Genomic DNA, 21,698 nt, shown 5'->3' with positions numbered 1-21,698 from the left:
GCGTTCAGATCAATTTGATCTGCAAATAAATCCCCCTTTAAAAAAAAAAAAAAAAAAGCAGTGAAGAAGGAGAAGAAGAAGAAAAAGAAGTAGAAGATGTGCTCTGACAGGATTTCAACAGCAGCAGGATGTTAAATCCGGACAGAAGTTCCTGCTTCAGGGACAAACAAAACATCAGACCAACTTTCCATCAGTTGTGCTGAATGAAAGCACACATCTTTCCACTTGGCATCAGTGCATACCAGAACGGCTCACAAAACTATGAAGTGACTTCAACTTCTTAACCCACTGCTATGCTGACTCTACACTCATTTTATTATCTCAGGTATTAATGGATCTAGAGGTAGGACCAGCTCAGCTTACAGCAGGTCCTTGGTGTCATTTCACTTTCACTATCAAAATCTACTCGAACTCGACATGTATTCTACTTGAAACCAGTTCAACAGCTGAATAATCTTTGGTTTTATTTAAGGGATCTTCTAATGGCATTAAGGAGGATTCACTGGGAGCTTTTATGGATAGGCGGGACTTCATGTGGATCTATGAGTGTTTGAAAGCTTAAAAGGTGAGTACAAACCAGTTATAAAAATGTGTTATTGATGTGTGCATTGATTGTATTGATATATGTACGTGATATAAAATAGTCTTAAAATGGCTCATTGGGTGTAAGGGTGTAGCTGTCTTGGCAGATTTAAAGGAGGTCTAACTAATATATTTACACATAAAGCTAGACTTTTTCAGTGACCTGTTAAAAAGCTAAAGAGGGAACGATTGCCCTGTGGGGGAAAACTCACTGATTTTCTTTAAACCAAGTCATATCTGCTCTAATTATTACTGGTGAGGGATGGCAAATACCTCACCTTTGGACTGGATTAAAACTCACTGACTGGGTCAGGTGAAATCAACTAGCCCCCAAAGATGAGTAAATCCCTTCCAGATGGGTCTTAAGATAAAAGTTTTACAAATCTTTTCATTGTATAAATATTTATTCCCCATCCCTAATTTCAGCCTCTCAACAGGAGCGATCTGATATACACATTCACTATAATGAATCCAAATATGCAATTTTCAGTGCTACTTCTATTACATAGTAAATTTACACTACTTAGAGACACAAAGGGAAGCAAATCGTTGAACAAATACCTTCTCTAATACACATGTAGCTATGTTGGTGCTTGAGTGGCAAATTAAAGTGCAACTCTGCACAGTGTCAAACAATCAAGCCAATTATCCCAGCAGGTATTCTATGATAAAAAAAATAAGTGAGGGAACATAAAGCTTTCCCCTGAAGGTTTGCTGCCTTGTAGCTGCTTCCCCTGAAAACCAGCTTCTCTGCCTGCTCGAGTCACTTGTTAGATGATGACACCGCCACCAGAGATGATGATGATAACACAGAGAAGAAATTGCACAAAGATGGTGCAACTGCATGGTGGAGAAAACTGTTCGAACATAAAAATATTCCTTTAGTTTAACTCTACACTCCTATTTGATTTTTTTTCAGAAAGTAAAAAGAAGATAAATCAAACTCTCAGGTCTTTGGGTTAATGTTCTGTTCTTCTAGAGTAAAAAATCCCTTTAGAAGATCCACACCAACACTGTATCCTCCCAGCAAGAGAGCTGTGTGTGGATATCTTGTTCCTCTGAGCCATAGAGCTTCATTGTTGGAGAAGAACTGTTCAAAAGACATCAGTGAGCCAAACTGATGCACTCGATGACATGTTGTGTCATTTCCATGAATTCAGCCCCCTATACACCATTCTGCTGTCCCAAGTACTCGTCACCACCAAACTAAAGCTACAATCATCCACGGCTGAAAGGGTTCACCGACAAAGCAGCTATTTCCTCTTTTTAAAAAACTGCAGAATTGTAGGTCTACATGTGATATAACCATCCTTAGCCCATGAAGATAGAGCTGTAGGCAAGGAAAAAGTGGAGAGAGCTCTAAATTTGACGTTTACATTTACAAGTAGCCACAGCTCTAAATCTCAGCTATAAAGGACATGGCTCTGTTCTGGGAAATCTCCTTCGACATGTACAGATGGCTAGCCAAAAGGTTGGAGGGCAGATGCTGGATTACCTTACAGAACACAATAGGCATGAATGATAATTAAGTTAGAAACAGCATGAAACATAAAGCTGAGGTAGGGGTGGGTTTCAAAGTGGCTGGCAGTTTAGCAAAACTAAGTTGAAGCAAGATAAAAAGCACATCTCATTAGAAACTGGATGTATAGACGTTTATGAGCTGAACCATCAGCTGATGTAGGCTAAGCCTGACTTCATGGCCTGTCTGAACTAACACTATAATCAATTCAATTCATCTCCCTACTGGTTATATTCAGTTATATTGACAGCAATGCCCTTATCAATTCTGCTTATAGGTCAGATTCCTTATTAATTCCCTTATTGATTCCTCATCAATTTTCAGTGTGTGGGGGGAGAAGTATGCCTACACAGATTTTCAAGATCAATGCAGCAGTAGTAATAGCTGTACGTTCAAAAACAGTGCAGAAAAGTGCACACATGCTAGTTTGGTGTGCAAACACACTAACACAATGAGTTTGCGTTTTCCTGTTGTAAACTGTCAGACAAGTGATTGTTTACAATGGACTGATCATCTGGAACGTACTCTTGTCCCTAGTAGCATCTCAGTTTGCAGTGCAGGGTTTAGTGAGGAGCTCAGGTTTTGGTCTCACCATCATATACAGTAAATTCACGTTTTGAAGCATTGACTTTAGTTGTGTGGCTGCCCCCATATTTGTTTTGCTCTGTAGAAACTGTTGTTATATGAATTGGAACTAACTGCACACTCATCCAGTAGCAGCAGTAACATAGCTAATTGCTATGCTTTCATTGTCTGTTTTACTCTAAATGGGACCATAATTTACAAAATAAATCTCTTGTATAAAATAAGATGTGAAACCCACAATTAAAATCAGAATTCAAAAGGAAAGTGTGTACCGAAGTCTCAAAACAACTGAGCAGTAGCGTCATTCAGACAGTGTTTTGAAACCAATGGCCCCCTACTGGTCATAACAGAAAATGCAAGTTTAATGGACTTCCACATTTAGCAAGATTTGTGCTCCAGTGCATGTTCCTGTCCATCTTTGTACAAACAGGCATTTCATCAGATGGAGGCAGTGTACAAAGTATGTGGTACAACTGGCCAGTGGGACATTTATGCTTGTCAGCTTCAGAGAAGGGTGAAGTTATAACTTGAACTTTGAAGTTTTTTGTGGCTGTCTTGTTCCTAGTGAACACAGTTTTTGCGTCTTTCTCTATTCAGGCCCACTTGTCAACCAATAAGCCATGATGCTTACATCTGCACAGGAGCACATCTGGGGTGGGTGACCCCCCCACCCAATTGTGTACGCAGACCAATATATTTGCAGGACCATAAAACTTGTTTAGTATATCTTTTCAGATCCCAAAGCTACAATCATCATGGTGGTAGTGATGCGTCCCTGTTGACTGCTTAAAACCTTTTTGCAATTAAAGTTAATTGTGTCCATTTGTTTTGGGGTCTTTTGGGTATAGCAACACTGTGCGACACCTGGGTATCAAATTATGTGACAATACCTTTGCAGGTAAAGATGTGGGCCTACCTGAGGGAGATGGGCTATTTAAATTGGTCCTTTGACTTAGCTAAAGTCATTTTTTGCTGGCTTTTAATATAAAACAGGTTTTAATCAAACACAAAAATAAATAAATAAACTGGCTTGAGTCGATGTTTTATATACAGCCTATTCTCCCACTGTGACTTTAAAACTTTTCGAAGCTGCACCTAAAACAAAATCGGATCAGAATATGTGTCTGAAAAATACATCCAATCAAATGAAAATCCCTCAACTGATCAGATTAAATTGTGAGGAAATCTGCCTCCATCTGCAAGTTCAATTAACTACAGTAAATTTTTAATAAACCCCATCAACACAGCGCCTTTGTTGATCTGTTTTACTTTTCAGTTTGAGTTGTTTGAGCACAAACGTGCTCAGAGTCTGATCCATGGTCAGTGTAGCAGCCATTAATTTCACACAGACTGGTTCAGACAGAGGGGAGAAAAAAACGAGAGGAAGAAGCTCTAAGCTCATCCTCAGCTTCATTCTCGTTCAGTCTCGATCCACTCCCTTCCCCTCTCTCTCACGCTCTCATTTTTGCCTTCTCAGTGTCTAGGTCTCTCGCCCTCTCTCGCTCTCACCAGTGCAGTCTCAATGATGTATGACTGCCATCACTGAAAATAATGACTCGTCTGCCCGTAATCTTTTATTTCACTGCAAGGCCGAGGTGGAGGAGGAAGAGGAGGGGGCAGAAGCTAAGAAAAGAGGAGGAAGAAAAAGAAAGGAGGTGGGGACGAGGAGAGGGAGAAAGAAAAGAATAATCTTTTATATGTGGATGAGGTGGCAGAGATACTGCCGTCTATTTGGAGGAGGAGGAGTACGAGGAAGAGGAGGATGGAGACTATAACAGGCAGTCCACACTGACTCCCCAGTGACTGAACCAACCTCAGATTTACTGAGTATGAAGAAGTCAAGTCCCTCAGAGTTCATACTGTACTCCATAATCATTTCACTCCCATCTATATGAACAGAAAATTCTATACCTCACCAAAAAATGATAATTTAAGTATATAAAAATAAAATTTAAATGAATTGATTTAATATTACGATTTCCGCTGTAATAATACATGTACATGCATTTATACTGGGTCAGTTTTTCCAAGTGTCCTGCATGGTATAAGCCCAAGGTAGGGCTAACTTGCCTCAGAATAAAGATTTCTTTCCCCACACAGTAAAAAATGGAGTGTCAATATTTCAGAGTAAACCTATTTTAACCTAGATAGAGTATTTACAACTCTATGAGGAGTAAACCAGCTCTAACATCAGAGTTAAAAGTCAGTGTAAAGTTTGTTAGTCACGCAGTGAAGACTTCACTCCACACAGTGTTGATTATTACCAGTCCGCAGGCGTGTGTGGCCTCAGAGCTCTAATGCGCATGGAATTTTCTCCGAAGAGCTGCCACAGTCAGGTAAGTGAAGTTAACATTCCCATACTGGTAACATTGTTTAAAAGGTATTTTTAAACTAAGTAGCTCTTTATAGTTTCACTGATGTCGAGTGAGGACATGTTAGCAGCATTTACCCATAGGTTTAATGGCATTCCAGTAGCTACATGCTAGCAGTTGCTAAAAGTTAAGATGTTCGTTATCTTCTCACTGCGTTAATATGAACCTAAAACATTTTAACTATGTATTTCTTCTAAATGCTGTCTAAATAATATCATTGTCACATGTCAAATCGCACAGTTTGAACAACTAAATTACCGTTTATCAGTAAGCTAATAATCGCTAATTAGCTTACATGAGCGAACATACTTTCAGAAAAAGTGGGTAACATTACCATAAAGTTAACTTTACTGGTTTATATTATTTTAAGCAAATGCCAAAGGCATACACTACTTTAGAGTTTTGCTCATTATTTAGTAAGAAATATGTATTTTGTGTAAATTAACTGATAACAATGTTAATGACATGTTAAGTAATATTAAGTAATGTTCCTATTTTATAGAAAGGTTTAAGAGTATGGACAAACCAAATCTCTGAGAGATGCAACCAGAAGACGGATGAGAAACATACTTGAGGCTGAGATGACAGAATGACATGGGTAAGAATCAAAAATGTAAGATATAAAGAAACATTTTAAACATTGTATTATTTTTAATTGTGATGTTTAATGCCAATTATTGAATTTATACATTAGGACATCTCCCCCTAAAAGCGTAAGAGTGATGTATGCGCAGGACATTGTTGCTCTGTCTCCATATCTGGAAGACCCATATTCACAACATGGATATGTAAGTAAAGGGAACTTTTCAACATTAAATACATAATTGCCCTCAGAAATGTTGATAACATAGTCCTTCTTCGTTTATTTAATTACATAGAAACATTACTACGATCCAGAGAACAGTTCAGGATACATTGCATGGCGGTTGAAGACCATTCAAAGAAAAGCTGTGGAGGAAAGAAGCGTCTCAGTTTGCAAATCTCCCAAAAGTAAGTTCACTTATCATTTAAATGATACTGATGTAATTTGTAGGCAGGATTCAATCAAACACCTCTCTATGTTCTGTATTTTTGCATTACAGATAGAACAAGATTTCCGACTCCTGTTTTGTGAGGTCACTGGGAGCAAATTCTTGGAGAGGTGGCTCACCAATCTCAAAGCAAAGGTTGTAAAGGAAAGTCATGGACTTGTCCCCACCTCAGAGCTCTTGGAGTTAATGTGCAATGCTGAGTCAGGTACTGAAGTTGAGAATGGTATGATTGTGACTGTTTTTATTTGCCATTGTTGGTTATATAGGTAATTCTGTCAATTCAATGTATTTTTGGAATAATTCTTTGTTTATTCGTCTGTAGGCTGGGACAGTGACTTGTCTACTATCTTGCTGCTGCTACATCTGCTACCACCATCTGCACAAGGGCGAAAGAGACCAGGAAAGATGTCTGCATCTCAAGCTGTCAATAACCTCATCAAATTCCCAAAGGTATGTTGTTTAAAATATACTTTCCATCACCTCTATTTTCATGGACAGTGAGTTGAGCTAATCTACTGTCAGAGGATAGTCACTTAATACTGTTGTTTAATGTGTTGTTGTAGGCTGGAACCAGTGTACAGCAGCATCTAGACAACATCACCCGAAGCAGTCAGCCCTACCATCTTACCCAGGGATCCACAAGAAGCAGCATTCACACCTTCATTGTGATTGAGAAGCATGCACTTCCATGTAATGCGACAGGTTCTGTAGGAGCCCTTGATGAACTCTTTAGGGCCCATTATGTCTTTGGTACATCATACAGTTCATCCCTGACCAACTTTGTTACTTTTCTGCAACTACGACATTGGGGAAATGTCATATTGCTTTCTCTAGTGAGCATCATAGAACTGTGAATTGTAAAGGTTTGTTACGTTAATTAAATGACACTGAATTGAGAAACATAATAAATGCTGTTACTTTAACCTGTATATTTGTTGTTATTTCCATAATGTAGGATAGATCACAGTTATTTAGTAATATAGCATCATAAGATGAATATGAAAAAAATCACACTACAGAGAATTAAAATTATATATTATTACACATCAGAGTGTTATTATTAAACTAAATTTGGAGTAAAATAGCTCTATAAAGTGTAATCAAATTACTCTGAACAGTGTGAATAACCCTCAGTGTTAAATATTTTTACACATTTTGTTGTTAATTTTGACACTAAATTGAGTACAATTAACACTGAAAAGTTAACACTGGCCATAGAGTAAATTTAACTCTAATTTTGAGTGGGACCAAATGTTATCTGAAGCAGAGTTAAAATCAACTCTGTAAGTGTAAAATTGACACTTGGTTTTTTACTGTGCAGCTGAAATAATTTCCACTGGAAAATATTCTTTGCTTTTCCTGCATTTTATCAGTTTTGTCTGGAATTTGACTTTGAGGAAATGGAGGAAGTCGAAAAAGCTATTGGCAAACTGATGGAAACACTAAACCATTCTCATCGCAGGGCCTCAGATACTGCTAGGTTATCAAAACCGCTGGCTCCACAGAGAGAAACGAGGTGTTTTTCGTTGTGGTCACGGCAATATTGGCCAACAAGTGTGACACTGTTTCACCCATGGATGCAGCTTCCAGCTCTGGAAAGAAGAATGCTATAACATTTTATATATTTTTTTCTTTAATGGACGGGAGGAGGCAAGTTCCCTGGTTGCGTAAAGAAATCCAGTGTATAAAAGTCTGAGGGAAAACAATGCTTATTTTCCTTAATCACCACCTACAGTAAAAACTTTCCTGTTAAACCGATGGTCTCAGTCCCTAGTTTCGCGTCTTATTTAATCCAATATGATGATTCATATTGTAAATTATGTTCCTGAATATAGTTCAAAAGTAGAACAGAGCAGAGTCCGCTTAAAAAGCCCTGGCCTCTGACTGAAAACGACACTGTCCCTCCTGTTTATAGTCATAACTTACTTGTGTGATGTGTGGCTTACACTACATGTAACAACATTAACTGTGCACACTGGAAAAAGATAGCCAGTGGGTTCAAATGTTACACCAGGTGGTCAGTGCCGAGCATTTGTTTGTGCTAAGTTGTGTATAAGAGTACACTCTTTACCAGCAATTAAAGGTAATTGTGTATCTCGATAAAACAGAGACCCATTACAGCAACACCCCATTAATGGGTTTGTGTAATATCACCAGTGTTGGGTAAATTACTTTAAATTAGTAACTTAGTTACATTACTAGTTACTTCTATCAAAAGTAACTCAGTTACTTCAAGTTACTCGTTACTTTCAAAGTAACTAGTTACTAGGAAAAGTAACTTTGGTTTTACTCAGAATTCTCTTGTTAATGTGTTGCTTCCGTAACTGGATACCCAGCAAGAGTGCCAGTCTTCTAGCTTGCTTACTTGCCACAAGTGCACTGTGCCACCTAGCAATAGAAAGGAAAAGATAATGTGCATATTTCCACGAGAGAAATCCCACGCCTGGACCGTCGTTGACCACCGCCATGATTCTAGCCTACGTTACAGCGTCATGTGCGCTTTTTACATCCAACGCAAAAACTGCAGTCGACGTCCTTTTAATTGTACTCAGAACTCTGAAATCCTGCCTTCCGAACAGGAAGATGTAGGTAACACCAGACTGCAGATGAGCTGCATACAGAGCTGGACTGGGACAAAAAATTGGCCTGGGCATTTTGACTACCATTATAGAAAAAAATCATAAACCCTTTGAATGAAAACAAACGCTGTTGTGACAGTGATGTACACTGTTTTGATGGTATATATGCATCAATCTATCAATCGTTTGTTGTAAGATTCAGATAATTATTTTTTAAAAGCTAGACATTTTAAATGAGAATAAGAAAGAAAAGTATTTCTTTGTGCCCCCCTCTCCCTGTTAATGCCCTACCTGGCCCCCCTGGCCACACTTTGCTAGACCCGCCCCTGCACAGTTACCAGCTGTCAGCTACATAAAAAAGGATCCTGGTGTTATTTGTCTCTCAGAAACAGTTCATAACTTCCCTTCAACTCATTCTTGTCACCTAAAAGGTAAACCTGTTTCTCCATCACAGCTCTGATGATTCAGTAAGGACATCTCCTGGTTTCATCTTCATGTTTCCCTCTCACCACATATACAAACCATATCATGACCAGCAGGTTTACAGCTGTGGCTCCAGCAAACATCAGCTGATACTAGAAATTAATATTAAATAAATTCTAACAACAGCTGATCAAGCTTAAACGTGCTGCTGTTGTTTACCGCGACATCCGCTGGTTTATTCTTTCTGTGGGCGATAAACAAACAAGAGAGAAAAGCCGATCAGCAGATCATTGATCAGTTTCATGATTGAAGTAGAATCAGGAGAGAGAGGGGAGAGAAGAAGAGGCAGCTGTGCAGCAAAGACAGAATAACTCCAGCTTTGTGTCTTTTCCGGGACAAACTGCGTTCCTTTTCACCTCAATACGAAACGTGTAATATCTTCTTTTACGGGACGGTTGGCAACTCTAATAATTAACCTTATGAACAAAATAAAGTTCAACATCAGTAACATCATAGCACCCACCCAGCTGTATAGAAACTCCGTCATGCTAGCTAGCACACAGTACAAAAAAGTCAGCATAACGAAAATAAACTCCACCTAAACTTGGTTCATATCTGACCCAGATAGACTGCAGGTCATAACTTCTTACCTAAAGTTCAGTTCGCCTGACACTCGGACAGGCGGCTGCCTCGGGGCTCTGCTCCTCCTGCCTCCCCTTTCCTTCATCCACCTGCTGGCCTCCACCACTTGCTAATGTTACTGAATCTGTGGAAGCTCCGCGATAGCTACCACACGAAGTAACGAATAACGACCCTATCTAAATCCCAGTAACGACTAACGCGTTCCTGATTTTGGCATAATAACTAGTTACCGTGCTCGTTACCACAATAATAACGTAGTTACTGTAACGCGTTACTTAATAACGCGTTAGTCCCAACACTGAATATCACCAACTGATGGGCTAATGTTGTGTCCCTTTTGGATGGAGCTCAAGAGGTCTGTATTCATGACCCTGAGGCTCAGTAGCACTGAGTAAGGTGACATGTTAGTGCCAATATTAAAATCAGCTTGTTTGGTGTGTTTAGTGTCTTAAAATGACCACTGATGGAAATGTCCATAGTTTTGCAGTCAATTTAAAACATGATAGCGCGATATGAGAGGTTCACGAAATTTTCATAAAACACTCTAAATCTAAACCACATCTGCTCTTACTACATCCCAGATTTTGAGCTTTACTACTTTTACCACATGTGCAAATTAGCATAAATGAGTAAAATGAGTATATTTCTATTTGATGTTCTGCTTTCCTGGAGTTTATTTATGTAGCAACTATGTTTTGATGATTTGTAAGAAGTTTTTGTATTTATTACGAACGACTGTGGAGGTGATCTGAACTGCATCAGTCATTGTTATCTTCCCGTCTTCTCCATCCAAAAACGAGCCCAGAAGAGTTTTAAGCTGCTGCTCATTGGGCTCGTTAACAATGTCTCTTTCGTTAAGGATCTCTCCGCTCATTAGGCATCTCCTTCCTAACGAGCCGTCTCCTGACCTTGGAGTTGTGGGGTTTTTGCCAGGGGGGCCTAATGAGCACACTCTGAATGTCCTGTCGGCATATGGAGGAGCTGCCCAGGCATCTTGGCTGAAGATGGGGCCTCCGCAGGAAGAGCTGGACTTCCTCCAGAAGACATCCCGCCAAAATGAAGAACATGAATAGCTTGTTGGCATTGTTCATCTTATCCTGCTGCTATTATCATTTCTAAAACCTCTTAGTTTATATCATCATTTAAATGAGTTGATTTTGTTACACAGTCTATTTTTTGTGTGTTCTATTGTGTTCTCTCTTTTTTTGGCTTTCTGCTTTTTTTTATTTGTAGAATTTCCAATGAATGTTGAGACTGAACCTCAGGCTTTCTTTTATACAGAAGCACATTAATATCACACTGTGATAATCCTCCTCTGTGAGTTCTATCAAAACAGGCAACAATAAAGTGCTTCATTGTACAAACCGAGATTCTCCTCCAGGAGTTTTTTTCCCTCCTTTTTCCTTCACAGTTTCCTTGAGTATTGAAGGGCCGAAGTGGAGATAGTCCATGCGTGCACCGTATGGTGAGCGGGGACACATGCAAACACTCAGGGCTGTGTGTGTTGGCAGTAGCTGTGGTGTTGTGGGTAATTTGGTCAGATATGGAAGAAATCATGCCAACAAGGCTCCAAGCGTGCAGAGAGCAGACAGGAACTAATGACCTTCACACACACGTTACACACCAACCATATGTTTCTGTGTGTGTGTGTGCCTAATGTCTGCATGCCTGTCTGGTTTTGGGTTTGGGTCATCTTTTAATTCATTTGTTTCCTTTTGGTATTATGATCACATTTTAATAGCTAGTATAAATAATGGTACACTTGTGAAAGGGAGTGGGCTGGTTTGACTGCTTGACTGATTGTGATTGCTTATGTATGTAACCAAGTTTCTGGAGCTGTGTTTAAGTTGTTCACTTGTTTTGCCAAATATTCACCCACTATATAGTGTTTGCTAACTAGTGCACTACACTACAAGTGTAGAAATCTGTTGATACATTTCAGACACTGCACTGTATCACTGCTACATAATTACATTCCTTTATTGCTGCTCCTAAAACAATGGGCCACAGAAACCTCAGCACTGGTATCTTTGGTTAACTATAGCAGAGAGTTGAAATATTTTCACAGAAGAAAAAAAACAAAACAAAACAATATTGCATATATGTGCACATTTAACTTGTTTTATAACATACTGAACTGTATTTAGCTACCTAAGCTTGATAGTAACTACAGCTACAACTAGCCTGCTTTTGATGAATGTACTTGGTATAAAACAAACTACGCCTCAAGGTATAATATTCATGAGAGCCATTTTACAACATACCAAAAACATATTTACAGTTTGGACTGAGAAACTGAAATCTCAATGGGGTTCTGGTATTTGAATATTATTTAAAGAATTCTGCTGCAAGGCTGAAACATCTGAGAATTATTATGCATCCCAGGTACTCAACATGTAAGAAAATTACATTGTCTCCATATATACCACCTCTACTTTCCCCCTTTCCCCCCTGATAACAAACAGGCGACAATGCATGATGGTACTAGTCGAGTAATGTAATGTACATCCTCTGGACACTAGACTTTGTTGTTTCAAACCACCATTATAGCGCACTATATAAGCAGATAACAACTACAGTTCAGCTTTACAGACATTATATAGTGAACAGTGGACAAGCCATAAACAGGCTGGATCTCTATTACTGGCTATTGGTGCTTTGTTTTTGGCTTGTTAGCACACCCGTCCACACAGCCACACACACCACACACATTACAAATGAACTAACTGCAATTTATTTTTCTCCAAAAAGTTAAGTGATATCTCTTCATTCCTCTACAGTCAGACTGTGACAAATTGGAGGCTTGTTCGGGATTTGCATCATTACAGAAATATGTACTGTGTGCTGTGGCTTCTTCAAGTCTGATCTTGCTATTTTTTGTTCTACAAGTTAAAAGGAAAATCACAGAAAAATGCGACTAATAAATTCACCATGACATAAAAGATGTAAATATGTTGGAACATTTGTTTAGCAATATAACGCTAAAATGCTAAGGATCCCATATGTGGAAACTGGATCCCAAATACAGTCAGATGACTAACCGTTTGGAGCCACTGATAAATTTTGGGGGGGGATTCTGATGCAGCAATGCTATCCAAAGGATGGCTCTATCTATGAATGTTGATCAATTACAAAAAAAAAGTCATAATAAATAATAAAAAGCAAACCAAAACCATTCCTCCACCAAGAGACTTGTCCCTAATTTATTTATTCTACTTAATATGCAGAATGTGTTCACAAAGTTGAACTAATGTCTGTATTTAACCATCTATTGCTTCACATGGATTTCTACCATATCGATAGTTTAAAAAAATTACCTTTACAAGTATTTGAAAAAAGCTCCTGATATTAGATGAAAGCATTTGAAGCTGCCTGTGGCTCTGACCAGCATGCTAGCAGCCACTGCTATCAAATCTGAGCAATCCTGCAGTTTTTTTGCCTTATCCATCTTACATCTTTCCATTTAAATCACAGCCTGACATTAGGATTACAGTTGAGTGTTATATTTATTGTAATAACTTTAATTGCCCTAGCCTGAGTGGGCTTTGAAAATAAATGAAACTAAGAAACACAGTACTACAATCTAGCAGTATAAAAGCTGAATTGAATCTAATAGAAGTCAAGCATCCATTGAAAAAAATTGCCTTAAAAATATTTTTAAAAAGCTGCTTTCGATTCTTATGTCTGCATTCAACAGCAAAGATGAAAGCAAGTGCTTATGGTGCTAACCAGCATGTTAACACAGCCAAATTGTCTGGCTTACATCAAATAGAGACATTGTTCCAATAGTACTTAAAAGAAAAGTGTGCCTGACATTTAGATTACAGTTGAGTGTTTTTAATGTAATAACACCAAAAGGCCATTTTAAATATATCAATCAATGACAGATATTTAAAGATATTCCCCGAGCTTCATCCCGTTTGAACTGCCCGACTTCAGTGAACTTTGAAACAGAAACTGCTGCCTGACAGCTGCGTGTGTGTGTGTTTGTGTGGGTGTGTTCATCTTTGTGTATTTATGGGTTGTTCGCTGCTCTCTCTCTCCTTCATACTGATCAATACATCTTGTCAGGCAGTGGTTGATAGATTATTGATTGTAATCAGCCTGTCCTCTGTGTGTGCAGACAGCTTCTAATTCCTCTGTCAATCTGCTGGATCGCTCATCTCTCAAACACAGACACACAGTATTTACTTATTGCTGTAGTCCAATTTAAAGAATATATGTATGTCAGTGTTTCTTCACTGTAATGCAAAGCTGGCAGTTAAATCTCCAGAAAAGTGTCAAGTTTTTCAGTTGCATGTAAAGTCTTTTTCTATCCCTGATAGGCATTATCATCTGGAATAGTAATGTTTATTTTACCAGTCCAAATTAACAAATTTGTATTTTTGCTGCAGCATTCACCTCATGTCTCTTTTTTTACAACACTAGTTTACTGGCACATTTTTATTTAGATTTTTAATCATCATATGCTGAATCTGGAGTATGCTGAATCTGCCAAGACCATTTCTGAAATTTTTTCTTCATACCTTGGATTGACGTAATATTAACCACAATCAAACCTGCCCAATAACATTATGTAGCCTCCCCAGAAATTGTTACAGCATCTTGAATAATCTTCAAAAGCTAAAAAAAAAAAGACCATACTCAAAATTTAACTGTCTTAAAATGTCCCTGAAAAATCTTAATAACTTCTTAAAAGAGCCTACAAAATTCTTAGAAACAGCCCTCAGAACATTGTCATTAAGGTTTCCACTGAAAACCCTTCCATATCAGTTCTGTCTGCTACGATTAGAAGGCCAAAAATTCTAATCATATAAACACAAACATGATGAGCTGCTACTGAGATGATCAGCCACATGGAGCAGACAAGATTGTTGAACTCAGCTGTAAAAGACACACCGCCATTAGCTTCACAGAGAGCTAAGCCTCCAACATGGCTGCCAGAAAAAGGGGGGTGGATGTGTGGAGGTGGTGGGTTCCCGGTGGGGGGTTCCTTCACCTCTGCGCCCTTTAATAGACAGGCTGGTTTAATTCTCAGTCTCTCTGGAATCCATTAAAGTCAATCTGGGATATCCATTACCATCTCATCAAGAGTCTGCATTTACATAAACACGCATAATTAAGCAGTGCAGCAGAGAGGAATCACAAGCTCTGATTACAGACGTGCTGTTTGTTTATTTATTTATTTGCAATTTTACCCAATCAGAACGCACTTTAAAGTCAGAGGTTTCAGCCAACGACTGAGGCAGCACACACATCTCATTTTATCACCCTCTCTCTCTCTACCTCTCTCTCTGGATATTCAATCTTCATTCGATGGTGCCACTGATGTGTGGAGAGCTAGAATGAGCTACAGGACCAGCGTGCGTGTGTGTGTTGATGCGTATGTGTGTGTGTGTTCTGAATATCAATGCTTCTCCTGGTTGACTGGCCTTTTCCATTTAACCGCTCTAACACTTGGCTCTCCTATTTCCCCACATGCAGACGGGCTCCAGGCCAAAATACAGTTTAATCTGCAACAATATCCGGACCCAAAATTTCAGTGCAATCCCGACCCGGACCACGTGCAAGGAAAGCTGCTCTGTAACATTTCATTTCAGCTGCCGGTAGCTGCAGAAAGCAAGCTTATTGTCAGAGGTAGTTTCTAAGCCATCATCACCAATACTCTAACTCTAATCCCTAGCCGTCTGCTTTACAAATATGTGACTGCTTTTGGAAATGGTTCTCATAAGTCTTGGCAATCAGGTGGAGAAAATGAGTAATTCTAACTAACACACATCAAGAAGTATTTACATTTTTTAAAACCCCCATTTTCTTTCTCCAAAAGACCAGAGGGGTTTAAAAAGCAACTCAATGTGACAGGAAAATTGTGTTCACATCCCAGAGCACCACCTGTGTTTCAACACAGAAGCCTTTTGAAGATGGTGCCTTGATAACACCAATTTTGGATGCCAAAAAAACAAAAAAGAAAAAGTCCCATTTGGAGACCTACAAAGTCCTGCAAAGCCTTGAGGAACTCTATGGAGCAGCACAAAAATGTACTGACTGACTTCATTAAGCCGTCTTAGACCTGACATTATCTGAAATATTAGGGTTTGCAAGTCTTGAAGACATGCATGTATTAACTTGTCAATCACAAGGTGACCACTCTCTAAATAACACCCTGGGTTATCTTGCTCTTCCAGGAACATCGAGTCCTCTGCCTTCACTGTCCAATCCAGTATTAATAAGTGACCAAAAGAATGAGGCTCTTCTATACAGATAAGGTAATTCAGGAGGAGTTCAGTGATTTGTGAGGGGCTCAGAGTAGAGCTGCTACTCCTCCACATCAAAAAGATCCAGTTCAAGTGGCATTTTACTAGAATGTGTCCTGGATGCCTTGTAGGTTAGGTGCTCTGGGTCCTCCTCCAGCTCCTCCAGGAGGCCCCAGGGTAGACCCATGACATGCTGTAGAGAGTATGTCTCTCAGCTGACTTGGGAACTCCTCAGAGTCCCTTCAGTAGAGCTTGAGAAGGTGGTTAGGGAGGAGGTCTGGGTGTCTCTTAGATTAGAATGCCTATGACCCACATAAATGGTAGAAAATCGATGAATGGCTGTGACCTTAATATACATAAAATGAACATCCAGCTATATTAAAGATGAGTTGAAAGATTTCCGTGGAGTGAAATGTATGCTAAGGTAGTTATTGAAGTGGGAAAATTTGTCCATTTCCTGTAGACGTCTATACAAAGCTGACATTTCTGCAACTAGACAATGCCACTGGCCAAGACTGCAGCAGGCGATATGAGGGCTGTGCCCCTCAGCTTGATACTAAGCTTTCCTGTCTCTTCATGGACAAAAGTTGATTAACACAGCTTTAAACACATTAAGAAACTATGGAATTAAACAAGAATACCCTTGAATCTAACAGCTTAGAAGTCATATGCTAGAAAATAACAGTCTCTTCTTTTTTTCTTTGTCTTGTTCTGCTGAATAATTTACATTCAAGGACATTCCTCCTTGTCACATCGAGCCTGATTGATACCTTAAAATGCATTGTCTGTGTGTTATGTACCTGCGAGCTTGTGTGTGGGGAGGTGTGTGCATATGTTGCACCGGGAGACGTCCTGACTTTCATGTCGTACATTAGCATCAGCTTCGGCAGCAGAATCACCACTAACATCTGCACAAATATTAACGTCTCCTCTGTGACTTTAGCTGCTTCAGAGGTGTCCTTCACAGGAGCCAAGTCCTTATGATGTTTACGGCTGGATGCACCTCCGGAAAGCAACTCTGAATGTAGAGGAATAATTAATCGGATTCTTTTAGACACACACATTTTTGGTATCATGAGTTCTTTAAGACTGAAAAACTATTTGACCTCATTTTATTTGCCATGATGATGGTTTTTAATGAAGATGTGTGCTTAAAATCGGAGCACTTTTGTAGTTTTTCTCGGGCTAATTGTCACTTCGCATAAACAGATTACCTGTGTTTGGGTGAAAACTATAAATAAAAGATTTAGCTGAACCATCATTATGATTGTTCTCTTCTAGTCATGCATATTAAAGCAAGTGGAAAATATATTTGTGATGCCATTACAACAGTGTTGGGGAGTAACGGAATACGTGTACCGCCGCTACGTATTTAAAATATGAGTAACTGTATTCTGTTACAGTCACCATTTAAAAAGGTGGCATTCAGAATACAGTTACTTTGTTGAAATGAATGGATTACACGGCTGTATTTTCCTGTTACATATGTTAGGCTTTGCCCTCTCTATTTTTGGTCATTCCAATTTCCGGTTATATACGCGCGGAATAGTTTTCTACACGAGATCGCTGCAAAAAGTGCAGCCGTACCTAATGTCCACCCTACTGTTACTCCTTTTATATTAAGATTTAAAAATCTAGTTGGTATTCGTATGGTGAGTAACCTTCTGTAATAGTAATAAATCACACAGCAATAGTACATAGTTGTAAAAAACATGATAATATATTAATTAATCCAAAGTATTCAGAATACGTTACTCTCATTGAGTAACGTAACGGAATACGTTACAAAATACATTTTGGGTCATGTTTCTGTAATCTGTAGTGGAATACATTTTAAAAGTAACCTTCCTAATACTGCATTAGAAATTTAGCATGTGTTGGATACCCAGCTATCACAGCAATGAACTGTTAACCTTTCATTTCTGATCAGTGTACACTTTCTGTCACTGTCCCTTCCCTTGCAATTTACTGTGGCTTCATCACGCTCACCTGTGCTGCATTAATGTTCCCTGTGTAGCCAGCCACACATATGTATTAAATTAGATTTACAAGAAACACATAGAACACAAGAATCTGTTTATTTTGTCTGAAGAAATACCAACATTAAGTCTGAATATTAAATTCAGCCAAGGTGGTTTTTCGTGATTAAAAAAAGAAGTTCTAATCCTGAAGATGATTAATAGTAAATTTATTCTCTACGCGAGCAGACTAATGCAATAATTTATCTCACGGTCTCCAGGAATGGGCTTTAAAATTGTCTTTGTACTGACTCAACATCTTCAAGTTTTCTGTGTTTAAAAAAAGTTAAACACTAAGTGACTAAGAGCTGAATTGGTTTTTAACTTTTACTTAACTTTTTAAAATAAAACAAATGTATTTCAGTAGGTGATTCAACCATAGTTATATGTTTATGTAAAAACACTGTCATTACTGAATGAAATGTTCATTACAGGAAGGCAGTGGACCACTGCACGAGACAACCCCCGCAACTCAGGAGTCCAGCTGAGGATAATCCATCTAAATACAGCCACAGGGGGAAGGGATGATGAGGCGCAGGTGAACACAATAATGAGGGTGGGAAGAGGAACAAAGGTAGGAAGTAAATACAAAAGCTACTCAAGGAAACTAGACTTCAAAATAAAGCAGGAAGTAAACTGAAAGAAGGACCAAGCTAATAGAGATGGAGTGTGGGGAACAAAGAAGAAGAAGACACTGAAATAAATCAGCAGAACAACAACTAAGGATCACAAAAGGAAACTTTTAATTCAGTTATATTCAGCTCAAGTCAATGTTATTCATATAGCACCAAATCACAACAGCAATCACCTTGTGGCTCTTTATATTGTAAGACAAAGACCCTACACTAATAAAGAGAAAAACCTAACAATCAGATGACCCCAGCTGAATAAGCAGGTGGAAAAACTCACTTTTAACAGGAAGAAACCTCCAGCTGAGGTGCCACAGATAGAAGAAAGACACGCTCTACATATAGTGAAACGAGTGTTCATAACAAAAAGGGGATAAAATGTTTTGGACAAACTGGTAAACAGTGTTTAAAGGCATAAAATCAACATTTAAATAAGTAACTGTGTGTAAAAAGATGATTAGTAATCATTACAGGTTACCTGTAAGTCTAAGTGCACTTGGTCTGAAAAGAAAACTACAACTCAACACAAAAAAACTAGTATCACATTTTTCAGTTTTGGTATGGAAAGCTACGGTAAGTATCAGAATAATTAGGAACCAACCACAGGCCTTGAAATTAACAATAAAGGTTTAATTACATTGTTTCTAACTAATCTCAATAGAGCGAAATATCACAACATAGCAGAATATTTGCAGTAATTTTCGACCTATCGTTAATGTGATGATAACTGTGACACGTGTGCTCCATTAGTTTATAAATGTTTACATAGAAGAGTCTCAGCAGGATTCGACTATCAAAGAAAAGCACTGAGCAGTTCGCTCTTTTCATCGCTCTTCCTTTTGTTTTCCACACCTTTGTCTTAAAGGACACCTGACAGAGAAAAAGCCTCTCTCTCTATTTATGACAATCGTCCCCCTTTTTCCTCTGATTGATTGCGAAGTTGTAATATCAGAATTATTTGTGTGGTTTGTAAACAAAGCAGCGCTGCAGGTTATTCACTGCTGGTTTGTCCTTGCTGAAGCTTTTAGTGTTATATTGAGTGGAAACTGTAAAAACATTGTTTCTACTACTCCTTGGGGGAGAAATAAAACTCCTCAGCCGGCAGAGGAGAAACTTTATGCTTTCTGTTCTGCTGCTTTTCACGTTCATGCCTCTTTTTTCCCCCCCTTGAACTACACTGATTCTCTGTCTGCCTGCTGCTCTGTTCAAGGTAATTCCAGATAAATGAGTGAAGGCCTGCAGACCTGAAGGTCTGCAGGCCTTCCCAGGAGAATTCAACTCTGTTTGAATTCTAATCAGAGCTGTTGGACGCATGGTTTCTGAGGTTAAATGAAGTCTGCACACAGTAGGATGTGATTGTAAAATTGTGAAGCCCCGCTCGGTTTAATGACGAAAAGGATGAAACTACTTCTCAGTAATGTGGAGAACATAAAAATGAAGGCAATCTTAGAGGAGATTTATTCATGCAAAGATTAATAAACACACTTTTCTTTCTGGTTAAAGATGTATCTCGAAGTCAACCAGGAGCGAACACGAGGCCAGGTTGGACAAATATCTGTGCTAAAGGCTCAGTTAAACGCCCTCCCCTCCGGCTGCTGCTGCTTTTCTGAGACTCCGCGGCTTCATTAACTGTCGCCCGACATGAAGCTCCTGGCTGGCTTTCAAACACAGGCCATAAAGCACACATCAGGGGACACACATCACATGACTGTGTCTCTGCTCTGACTCGTCTAAAGAAAAACACATAAACTGAGCATCAAGGATGTGTCTAACTGTGCTGGTTTGTACAGCACACTATGATCACATTATTACCTAAGATTTTGACCAAAACAGGCAGACTAAAAGGTAAAATGTCACCCTGGGTGAGAAAGCAAACTAACTTGCGCCATAAGCTTATTTGAGCGAATCAGGCATAGAGTTAGTCAAATAATCCTCAAAGTCAAGCTCTGCCAGCAACCCCACCAGATCCACCCAGCCCGGACGGCATATGCTTGGTTTATAGTCTTCTTTTCTTGGACGTTCATCTGACTCCATCCTATCCTATTCCCAGCACCCTCCTCTGTCACACCACCCCCCTGCATGTCTTCCTTCGCTACATCCATGAATCTTTTCTGTGGTCTTTCTGCTTTTGTTAACTTTTAATCAACTGATTCCTGTTTCTAGACACACATTTTATATGTATTTTTGTGGGCTCCCCAAGATTAACTTCCCGTCTTTTAAATCTATGGTTTTCTTGGTTGATTTAACATGCTAAGTGATATCACCAAATATACATTACTGCAGCTGGAATCAAAATCTGTCTTTTGACTGTAGCAGTCCTGAATGAGGTGCAGGTGAGACAAACACAAGAAACTGTGGCAAATTCCCAAAACCTTGCCCCCATGATGCAGGCCTGAGCAGAGAAAATGCATTGTTGCTCACATTACACAGTCTTCTTGTTCCATACAAGTGGAAGAGATAATCTAACACACTAGTTTATTGTTTCTTTTTCCTGCCAGGTAAAACACTCCATACATAACCTACAGCATAACAGGGTGTGCTGCTTTGGTTGCTACCTGTTTTATCTGCAGTTTTCTCATGCCTCATCCTACAGTACCACGATGCATCTGTCTGAAAAGCTCAAGCTTTCTCCCAAATGCTCTCTGAGTCAGATGAATAGATTGAAGCTTTGCTTATTTCTCCAGCTCTCAAAAGCAGACAGGAGTAATCCTTCCCTTTATGCAGCTGGAATGGATCTAGCAGAAGCAAAAGCCTCCTTTAGCAAAAGCAACAAATATAATCCGAGTAACAGGTGAAATACAAAGAGTAGGAAGGCTGCAGTGTGAGCCAAGCTAATGACACACTGTTTATGAATATTTCAATCACGGTCACTTTATTCAACAGAAAGTTACATTTAGGCTCACATCATTGCCTTATTCACAGGGTTTCACTGACTTTAAAAGATAAAAGTTCTGTTTTTTTCAAAGGCCTTTTTCATATACAATGTAAGCCATTTCAGAGAGTAATTGCTCTCTGTAATACTCCCTCCTTCCTCTGAAAAGATCCCTTCCTGGCCCACAGCATA

General features: G+C 39.0%; 1 protein-coding gene and 1 long non-coding RNA gene across 3 annotated transcripts in view; one reads left to right on the top strand and one right to left on the bottom strand.

The window, feature by feature from the left end:
• Positions 1 to 21,698, bottom strand: part of dcc (DCC netrin 1 receptor) — a 372,740-nt gene that overhangs the window by 311,987 nt on the left and 39,055 nt on the right. The gene's annotated exons all lie outside the window — the stretch shown is intronic.
• LOC146665641 (uncharacterized) lies at positions 4,785 to 7,036 on the top strand. Its single transcript, XR_014912400.1, has 7 exons — positions 4,785 to 5,022; positions 5,561 to 5,656; positions 5,753 to 5,846; positions 5,937 to 6,048; positions 6,141 to 6,294; positions 6,412 to 6,539; positions 6,653 to 7,036. It is a non-coding gene; the product is annotated as an uncharacterized LOC146665641 (long non-coding RNA).

Source organism: Rhamphochromis longiceps, linkage group LG7 (genome assembly GCF_057381845.1).
Source record: "Rhamphochromis longiceps isolate RC_006_pf linkage group LG7, R_longiceps_female_GT1.1, whole genome shotgun sequence".
Taxonomy (NCBI): domain Eukaryota; kingdom Metazoa; phylum Chordata; class Actinopteri; order Cichliformes; family Cichlidae; genus Rhamphochromis; species Rhamphochromis longiceps.
Note: the sequence above shows the minus strand (reverse complement) of the source record. Positions and strands in the feature narration are given on the sequence as shown.